Here is a 10698-nt window from a genome sequence, read left to right as displayed (position 1 = left end):
TAACAGATTCCTCATGATGAAGTATGCAGACAGAGAACCTCAACTCTGCTGAGAACGGACAGCGTAAGAGCACTTGTGGGAAGTAAATGCTAGACTCATGGGAAGTTCAAGACGAAGCCAGGCTCTAGAAGCAAACAGCAGCCCAGCAGATCCTCAATGGAAAGGGACAAGAACTTCCTTTCATCAGACAGATATAAAATGCCAGAAACACAAAAAACATCATAAAGTCAGGTATAAGTCTGGAGTGTTTTTCCTTCATGATTAATGATTGGTCTGAAATCGGGTGGGAAAGGTAAAGCAAAGTTCCTCTTGAACTAGCTTAAAAATGCCACAGCTGAGGGGGGAAAATATTGTAACATCAATTTAAAAATAATAAAAAACCCATTCCACTAAGATGTAAAGGTCAGGAAAGATTTGGGTGTTTTTAAATGCTGTCGTGAAGAAATTTTTTATAAAGGTTAAGATGTCATGTAGTTTCAGAGTTATGGGCGTTGGAGGGGGGTCCTTGAGTGCCAGCTGCACCTCAGGCCACGGCATGACTGTGAGACACAATGACTGTGGACAGCAGGAGGCTGCCAGATCAGGGGCTATCACTGGGGGAAATTGTACCTTGCTTCCCGCATAATGCAAAGCCGTATGAATATTTCAGAAGGAGAAAAAATATAAATATAAAAAATAAAAAGAAGCCCAGCTTTAAAAATATACCTTCAATAACTTTGCAAGGGTCTAATTCAAAATGCCCAAAGCAAAGATAGTTCCAGAGTTCATGCTGCCTCTCTGTCCGTAACTCAGTTTACCGCGCCTCTTAGTTGCAGAGCTCGCACGTGTGGTTTGCACAGCCACCAAGAGCTTAAATTCAACCTGCTTGAGACATTGGAGTTCAACCAGGAAGGAAACTCGATCCTGCTGCTTATGTATCCCTTTAAGCACATAAAACCAGGGACAGAGCTGAAAAGGTGTGAAAGCAGATAGGTAATGCCATAGTGAGGCTGTTTATGATTTCCTCCATAAATTGCTGAACTAATTCCCTTGTCCTGATCCAGCAGTCTTGGGCAGGCCTGGAGCCTCCAAAATACAGACAGAGTTTTCCCACCTTTAAGGGCTTCTCCATACACATTAAAGTGTCTGGACAAATAAAGACATTTGATGGTCAGGAGTCCAGTACAGCTAGTTGGGTAGAGAAGAAAGGAAAAATACCAAGTAAAATAAAATGATGCCCTGTCAACCAAATGCTTCTTCCCCACTGCTGCCCCCTAAAACAGAAAAATTGCATTCTTAAAATGACTACCAATCAAATTCCTATGGACCTGTTACACTGGCCTACTGCCAAGTAGGCCAGTGCAATGAGGGCCCTGCTGTCATGGCAGGTCTCCTGCTGGTGACTGCTCTGCAGCAGCCATAAGCCCATGCGCCACCAGTAGTGTGCTGCCAGAAGACCAGCGCAGACTGGCTGCCAGTGGGGTTCTGCCAGCAGAAGGCCAGGGATTGAAGCAGGATGGGAGCAGATGGGAGCAGGTCACAGCGGAGCTAGTGACTGCTGGATCTTGAACTGCCATCCTGTACTGGACACTCCCCCAGCAGGCTCCTCAGCAACACAGCTGGCATAGATATAAGGAGTCCTGCTAGGGACTTAGCAGCAACTATTACCCTGCACATGCCTGATCTCATCTGATCTCAGAAGCTAAGCAGAGTCAGGCCTGGTTAGTACTTGGATGGGAGACCGCTTGGGAATACTGGGTGCTGTAGGCTTATACCATAGTCTTTCGAGACTGAAGGTTGCCAACCATTAGGGACTTGGCCTCCTCTCCGATGGTTGCAGTATGCAGCACATGCTGTGCTGCTGGCCCTACATCCTATGTGCTATTGCTGGATAGAATTGGTCTGTTAGTACAGTTGTGCCTCGGCATCCAAGGGGGTTTGGTTCTGGAACTCCCCGCGGATACTAAAAAATGTGTTAAATAAAAGAAGTTTAAGCTCTTCCTTCTCTCTTTTGGCAACATCTAGTAAACATTGTGACATCATTGCGTAATGAGTTTTCCTGCCCCCACCAAGAGGAAATAAACCTGGAAATATCAGGTTTTAGTTTATGGGGCCTTATGAAGAAGAGACTGGAGAGATGTTGGTATGATGCTTCGGCCTGAACCACACAATCCTTGTAAAGTCTAGATTCCACCTCAGCTACAGTGAGGGTAGTTGTATCGCGCTAACGAAGGAAAGGGGTTTCATACCATATTTTGATATTGTACTTTAAACTAGGATATTACACAAATATACACATATAACCTCTCACCTTAAAGTTTAGCTACTAAGGCTTAGCAGGCTGAGTCACACTCAGCTATTCCAAGTGGTTATTTGAAGCGGAAACTGGCTGGAATTCTCCATAACAGCTGCAGAATGTATTTTAATTAAGTAGTGCCAGTTGCACTTTAACAAAGCCAGCACATCTTCCTTCTGTTCTGATACTGCATCTTTAAAAATAAATATCTTAAATAAATATCTTAGGCTATAAACTTAAAATTGTGTAAAAAAACAAACAAACTGAAAATAGGGCATTCTCGATGCTGCACTTTCATTAGTGCTGATCTGTCCTGATGGGACCGAAGAGGGGGCAGCCTTGTTCCAGGAAATGGAGAGATAGCACTACTCCGATCTTGTAACATGGTTCCGAGCTCCTGTTTGGCGCTTGGGGGGGGGGGGAGAGAGAGAGAGAGAGAGAGAGAGCAAAGCAAAATTAAAAACAAAAACCCCATGGCACAATGTACTGGGACGTTCTTCTGTCCAATTCCTTTGAAATAAAGGGAAGTCAGGTTCATTCATTCCAATGGATTTTGCACAGGAAAAGTTTCCAGTGACTTGTGCCCTGCCTAGAAGAATAAATAAAACATTTTTTTAAAAGGCATGCAGTCAAAGAAGTGGTGGGACAGGGGTGGAATCAGGGAGGATAGAGCCTCATTCTTGCTAGTCATGTGCTGAACTGAGTTTGAATGTCATATCTCAGCCACAGAAATGCCACTGTCTTGGTGGAAGGTGTCAGACACTCCCACACACACCTGGGTAATAGCAACAATTGGACAACCAAATCCAGCACAGTGAGGCAGCCCAATTCTGAGCTGCCTAGCACGTGGGGCTGCTGCAACGCCAAAATGGCTGTCGAGGCATCCTAAGCGTGCCAGGCAGCTGCCAGCAGCTCTTCCCCTTCCCTCAGTTAAAGTAAGTAGCCCCACAATGGGGCTACTCAATTCTGTGGCAGCTCTTTAGCCGGCACTCAATCAAGGAGTCTCGTGTTGGGCTGTGTGGCTCCGCTGGTCCCGCCCTGCTCCCTCCCCCACCACAATTTCCCCCGCCCTCTGCCCCAGAATGCCTTCTCCCCACCTCCCCCATGCCCTGTCTTAACTCTTTGCCGCCTGGTGCTTCTAATTGAATGCAGGGCGGCAGACCACAGGCCCAGCGCCAGAGCTGGCCCAGTGCAAGCTCGCGCTGGGCTAACTCCAGCCCTGGGCCCACGGTAAAGATCTGGACTGGTGGTAAAGATCTGGGCTGGCATACATAGATCTGGATCGGGCCCTAAGTGGGCTTAACTCCTTTGACTTAAATGGGCAGAAGAATGCTTAAACACTATGCTAGACTACCGACATTTTGATTTCCTGCTTTCCTCCTCCATCCTCTTTTTCCTTCTTTGTCGTCCTTTCTCTGAAATAAGTTGATTGCTCTAAAGATTTAGTATGATTATTCCACAAGACAGGCTTCTGTGAACATTGAGCAATTGAGTGGATAAGGGATATCTGGTTAGACTTTTTTGTTTGTTTTTATTCACAATGACTTCATTCTAACATCTAATTGACAGCTGGGAAAGAAGGATGCCTTTGTTGAAGATTCAATACTCCCCATCCTTTAATTAAGTTGCAAGAATTAACAGTGCAACTTTGCCAAGACCTACAGCAGTGATTCAGCATCTTTTAACTAATAACCAATGGAATTTTGCCCCGTTTGGAAACAACCTGTCACTTCCAACCTGGAAACACACGTTTACGCTGCCCACAGCTCCTGGTGTTTTTCAGTTTTCAACACTCAGTGCAAGCTACCTAGAAGGCTGCCATGACCTGCTGTAGAGCTTGACCTGCTCCTGGAGAGTCATTGAACTACAGAAATACCCCTGCCACTGAGGAAAATGAGATGGTCCAACTTCACTAGCAAAGTTCAGTGAATGAAATTTGCAGAAGGGTTTATTGATTATAATGTATTCGAAATATTATACATTTCTAAAAAAGGAAGAACCCCATTCCAAAAAGGGAAATATTCTTAAATATAAAGAGTTCAATGTACACACCAAGCAAAATCAAATAATAAAATTCACAGACAAACATTAAACACAGTAAATTATAAATCAAACCATTAAAGTAAAACAAATGCCATCTGAAAACTTTTTTAGCCCACATTTTTAAGGGCCCAATTCTATCCAACCACCTAGTGCTGATTCAGCTGTGCCAACGGGAAGTGCACTGTATCCTGTGGTGGTGGGGAGAGCAGTCATAGAAGCCTCATCCACACAAGGGAATGTTTGTTCCCTTACCTTGTGGCTGCATCGGTGCTATAAAGTTAGATAGGCTTGGGCCCTAAGTAGTATTGCTGATGAAAGCTTGGGAAGGCCTAAAGAGAGTTCTGTAAGAGAGTTCTACAAGAGTTGGTGGTTGGCAAACTTCAGTCTCGAAAGACTATGGTATAAGCCTACAGCACCCGGTATTCCCAGGAGGTCTCCCATCCAAGTACTAACCAGGCCTGACCCTGCTTAGCTTCCGAGATCAGACAAGATCGGGCATGTGCAGGGTAACAGTTGCTGCCAACAAGAGTTTATAACTAATAAACTTATACCAGGTTTTATTCCATGTAGATGATATACAGAGCTTGCATCTTGAGTATACTTCTGTACTGCAGTGAGTCCTGGACTCTTTGCACACGACAGGATAGGAAGCTGAACGCTTTCCACATGCACTGCCTCCAATGCATCCTCGGTATCACCTGGCAGGACAAAGTTCCAAACAACAAATACCTGGAACAAGCTGGAATCCCTAGCATGTATGCACTGCTGAAACAGAGACGCCTGCATTGGCTTGGTCATGTCGTAAGAATGGATGATGGCCGGATCCCAAAGGATCTTCTCTATGGAGAACTCATGCAGAGAAAGCGCCCTACAGGTAGATCACAGCTCCGATACAAGGATATCTGCAAGAGGGATCTGAAGGCCTTAGGAGTGGACCTCAACAAGTGAGCGGCCTGCTTGGAGGCAGGCTGTGCAGCACGGCCTTTCCCAGTTTGAAGAGACACTTGCCTGACAAAGTGAGGCAAAGAGGCAAAGAAGGAAGGCCTGTAGCCAGGGAGATGGACCAGGGACAGACTACATTTGCCCTCTGTGTGGAAGGGATTGTCACTCCCGAATCGGCCTATTCAGCCACACTAGATGCTGTTCCAGAATCACCATTCAGAGTATGATACCATAGTCTTCCGAGATTGAAGGATGCCAACACACATTCCATGTCATAATAAATTTCATTTGTGTGCTGATGAGCATGCCCACCCGTCGATAAAAGGCATTTTTTCAGATATTGTCAGGAGCTACTGAGGCTAGACCCTGAATCCCTCAGTTCCATACACAACTGCCCCCTGCACTTATCTACCAGGCTGCAGGTTGGAACAACTTTCTGGGCAACAAATTATTCTCGGGCTCTGGACTGGCTCATTCACCCAGACTGGCCATTGGTCCTCCCCCCATTGTCTGTGAAAACACAGGCCTCTTTGCTCTGCAACTCCTGTGGTTCCCAAACTTTTTTGACTGGTGGCTCCCTTGACCCACTAGGCCACAATCATTAGCTACAATACAATACACTGGTTAGCTATTAGGGCTACAATTCTATACATAGTATAGGGAAGTGGGTTTTTTGTGAGGATTCCGTTGCTACCCTGGCTGGTTTTTGTGGCTTCCCAGGGAGCCATGGCTAATAGTTTGGGAACCACTGCCTTAGAAACATATGAAAAAGTTTCATCTGAAGACTACAGCTTCTCTAAACCATCAGCGCCCTACATCTATCTATCTGAGATTGTGCTGGACTGGCACAAGTCCCTTGCGCCAGCCTGGGAGGGTTGCAAATGCACCATAAAGCACATTTGCACCTCCTCAGAAGTCAGCCACGCTGGCAAACAGAGGTGTGCTGGCCTGTGGGGGCCAGATCTAGCCTCCACAACTACGGGAGGTGAGTCAGTGTGAGCCCAGCTCAGCTGTCACAGGGGCCTGGGGGGTGTGGGGAGGGTGGGGAGAAAGTTTTCGAAGGGTGGGCAGCAGGTGGGCAGCAGATGGGCAGTGGAGAAGTGGGGTGCAGGGCCAGGAACCAGCAGTTATGCCAGATCCTGACCTGTTCCTGGGCAGCCTGGGTCAGCTTTAGGTGGCACAGATTCAAGTAGACCCACTGGGGCTGCAGCAGCTCTCCCCAGGGTAAGGGGAAGGTATTCTCCTTGCCATGGGCTGAGCCACTTCCTGCCTGAAACTTGCGTTGGATATGGGGCAGGCAAGCTGACCTCCCTGTTCCAGCGCAAGTGCTGTGACTCTCACACAAGATGCCAGCTTATCTGCAGTCTTCTTCAAAGTGGTTTCACTCATAGTAAGAACTCTTTTTTCACATGTTACTGCTAAGCCAACTTGTTACGATCATTTCATACTTAAATATTTAGTTTGCGACACACCTGTTAACAAAGCTTTTGCCATCTGCAGTCATGTTTGCTTTACATTCGGCAGTAACTGTCCCAGCTTGTTCTTGAACGAAAAGGGAATTTGCAGATACCAAAAGAAAGCAAGCTGGAAACAAATGGAAGGCAACAATAACTACAGTCTACCATGTAAACATGTTCTTCCAGGAAAGGCAGGCAACATCATATGGACAGGAGTAGAGAATATGCAGCAAAAGCACAAACAAGTAAATATACTAATGGAAAAACTCATGCTCTTGAATTAGAGCCTGCTCTTTAAAGTGCAATCAGGGATCCTGTGAATGCAACCACCACCCTAAATAAGTGGGTAGTGTACATCTATCAGAGGGATAAGGTTCTGTCTCTCAATCCTTCCATCAACTGAAGTGAATGAAAAACACATGTGCATAAGTTTTCTTATACCCACAATGGATGGATTCAGACATTTTTCTGAAGCACTAAGAGAGGAAGCATGAATGGCTCCTCCGCCACTGATTTTGGGTCTTGTGCAAAAGACGGCAAGGTGCACAAATTACACGTTCCCTGTTTTGTGGGCAGACCTGAATACAGTGTTGGAGGAAGCATAAATCACATGTGCTTCATTCATCACAACTTCGGATGCACATCCAAAGCCACCACAGAGCAGCTAGATTGGAGTTGCTAGTTCCAAGATTGTTTCTTTTTTAAGTATTTCAACAGAGCTTTGAATGGCTTATAATAGTGTTTTCCAAACTGAGGGAAGGGACATACCAGTGGGTGACCTGCTGATTTTTGTTGGGTTGCGAAACGTTTTGGAAACATTAACAAAAGTAACTTTGCAAGCACTCTTCCTCGATTTGTAGAAGAAAACTGTGAGCAGGAATACTGACCTACGGTATGAGGCAATTTTCATATCCCCCAAATTAAAATGTCAAATCTTCCAATTTTCTCTAGTAATTGGCATGCAGTAGATCACATGTGAACCCAGTTTCAGCCTTTTGTCTGGCCTGGTGCTCTTCAGTTCAAGCCTTCTGGGTACCCTGGAATGACTGAAAAGGTTTGGGGGAACAGTCCTTGAACTCCATGTCTAGGAAGACTGTAGCAAAGGTCTACATAAGGTCTCTAGCAACCTTGGGGGCACAGGACCCCAATTATTATTAATTAATAGTTTAGATGTTTTTATTAATAAATAAAATATTTCTTTCTAGATTTTTTTTGGTCCAGAGCAGTGATTTTCAACCTTTTTCATCCCATGGCACTCTAAAAAAGTGCTAAAATTGTCAAGGAAGGCACACCATCAGTTTTTTTGCACCAAGTTGCTGGTGGAGGGCTCACACTCCCCAATGTCCCCACTAATAAATAATCTTCCCCCAAACAGCTGCAAGCATACCTGAGGACCTTTGGCAGCACACAAATGTGCCAGGGCACAACTGGTTGAAAATCACTGGTCTAGTGGGTCGCAAAAGGTGCTAAAAAGTTTGGAAAGCACTGACTTATAAGACTATGATGCAAATTTGAATGTTTATGGGTATTTGAAACTCTTCCTCTCTGCAAGCTACATTAACATTAAAAAAGATTGATTCACATAGCCATTCAAGTTCCTTGTTTCAAGTTAAGGCAACTTCTTGCCGTCATGGATTGAAATTATCAATATGGAAATGGTTATGCGAATTTAAAGACTGACATTTGATTTAGCATTAACAAGCTACCTTTTTCCTTTCTGGAAAAGGACAGTGCAAATGTCCAAAATGCTTTACTATTCACAGCAGAAACAGAGCGATTGCATGAAGGACTGTACCTTTGGGAAGGGACACTTGGGTGATGATGAGGTAGTGAATATCAACTTGTGCAAGTGTTCCTTACTCCCAGTGGAAATATACCCAATAAACGCAGTGGAAATGTACCCAATAAACTTCTAATATGTGTTGGCAACCTTCAGTCTCGAAAGACTATGGTATCGCGCTCTGAATGGTGGTTCTGGGATAGCATCTAGTGTGGCTGAAAAGGCCAATTAGGGAGTGACAATCCCTTCCACACTGGGAGCAAGTGCAGTCTGTCCCTGGTCTGTCTCCCTGGCTATGGGCCTTCCTTCTTTGCCTCTTAGCCTCAGACTGTTGGCCAAGTGTCTCTTCAAACTGGGAAAGGCCATGCTGCACAGCCTGCCTCCAAGTGGGCCACTCAGAGGCCAGGGTTTCCCACCTGTTGAGGTCCACTCCTAAGGCCTTCAGATCCCTCTTGCAGATGTCCTTGTATCGCAAAACTTCTAATATAAACACTATTTTAAACACTATGAAAACACTATTATTATTTACTTTTACTGGCCATGCCCAGAATGTATCCAAGATGGCATTAAATAAAACCATAAATAAAGGTATAGTATGAGCTAAAATAATTATGTATTCACATTATATAAATTTCACACTAGACTCCTAAGAAGTAAAAAATACTTTAAATATCTCATATATTTTTAACCTGAAGTGGAATCAGGTTCAATGTACCATTGGCACTGAAGACAAAACCACTTTCTAAGAGTCCCCCGGGGACCTGGCCATGTGGTTGGGTTATTGGGGCACATTCTACTTTTCAATTTAAAGCCACTCAATTTTCCCTTGGAGTGCTGGCTAAAGAGATAGTCAAGAGATTTTAAGGTCCAGTGAAACAAGGAACTGGCAAATACTACTGTTGACTTAAGGGAGCCGGGGAAAAATATCCCCCCTTGCATTATTGATTCCTGGAGGACTTGGTTTCATTCGTGCTACAGTTGATAGAAGCTGATTATCAAAAGACACAGCTGCAGCATGGACTTTGGAGAAGTTAAAAATAGGTCTGCCTATTGGTGGAATCTCCCACATAGCATGAATGCAATAAGTTCAACATTGCTGTAACTCATAAAAGAACTATAAATTGGAAATTCAGGATATATCTTTATAGTTGTTTGAAGGCAACAAATCAATTGTCAGACTGACCACACACAGCTTTGAGGCAGAGCTGAATGTGTGTTATGGGTTGTCTCTCACTCCAGTGTCTGACTGTCATATTGCTGCTGTATTTTAGTGAGTACACATGGTAAGCACTTGGTCCCAGATAACCAATCAGGCCTGAACTTATTTTTGTCATGCAAAAATATTCCTACATAGTATCTCCAAGTTTGATATGAGAGATGACAATAACTGGAAAGTGACACATGAATCATTTTTTTCATAAAACACTACCAATGTACTCTCCCTTCCAACGAACCCAAAAGAACATTAGAAAGTCTTTCTACACAGGACAAATCATTTTAATACACATACTGTTTCTGAATTTGTATCTAGGAGGAATTGCATATTCTACAAAAAAAAGAGGCTGCTGTAACTATTTTCTAAGCCGCCATGCAATCTTTCTCCATGATATCGTATTTGCAGTGTAAGGTATAGCATAGACTATCATCAGAGTCACTCTCAGTGGTTCTGTAATGTTGGGCTAATCAAGATAAATACGAAAGCTAGTAATAGAGTTATAATTATCTCCCGAGCAAAGTTGATGTGATTCTCTTGTGTGTCTATTTTAAACGCCGCACATTCCGTTAGCACATTCCAAAACCAACGTCCATAGTTTTATTTTACAGTGAATTTCAGTTCTGCTTGCTCCTCCCTTTGCTTATATCAACTCTGTGCTTGACGATGGGCAAGGAAATACAAAAAGCTTTCAGGATTCACAGTCAAGCAGCATAGAACTAAGGGAATTAATCACTACATAAAACTTGCCTTAGTGTGTTCCAGTTCTGGCAAAAAAAAAAAACAAAAAACAATGGAAAGCTACTGGGAATTGGACATTTGCTCAGAAAGTGCCCTTGTTCACTTATTTTACTTCAGTGTAAGAGATGAGTATTGTCAGGGAAGCTGATCTGTTCTATTCTGCAAAGATGGTGCTTCAAACAGACAATTTCACTCAATCATTTTCTTGCACAGTGATCTGGAAAGCTCAGTTGTGTTGCAAAACTTT

At 44.0% G+C, this 10698-nt stretch overlaps 2 pseudogenes; one reads left to right on the top strand and one right to left on the bottom strand.

Moving 5' to 3' along the window:
* Window positions 1-1629: 1629 nt before the first annotated feature.
* LOC136650771 (5S ribosomal RNA) lies at window positions 1630-1749 on the top strand (annotated as a pseudogene).
* Window positions 1750-4722: 2973 nt separating this feature from the next.
* Window positions 4723-4842, bottom strand: LOC136650293 (5S ribosomal RNA; annotated as a pseudogene).
* Window positions 4843-10698: the final 5856 nt, after the last annotated feature.

The sequence above is a fragment of the Tiliqua scincoides genome, chromosome 4 (assembly GCF_035046505.1).
Source record: "Tiliqua scincoides isolate rTilSci1 chromosome 4, rTilSci1.hap2, whole genome shotgun sequence".
In the NCBI taxonomy this organism is placed as follows: domain Eukaryota; kingdom Metazoa; phylum Chordata; class Lepidosauria; order Squamata; family Scincidae; genus Tiliqua; species Tiliqua scincoides.
Note: the sequence above shows the minus strand (reverse complement) of the source record. Positions and strands in the feature narration are given on the sequence as shown.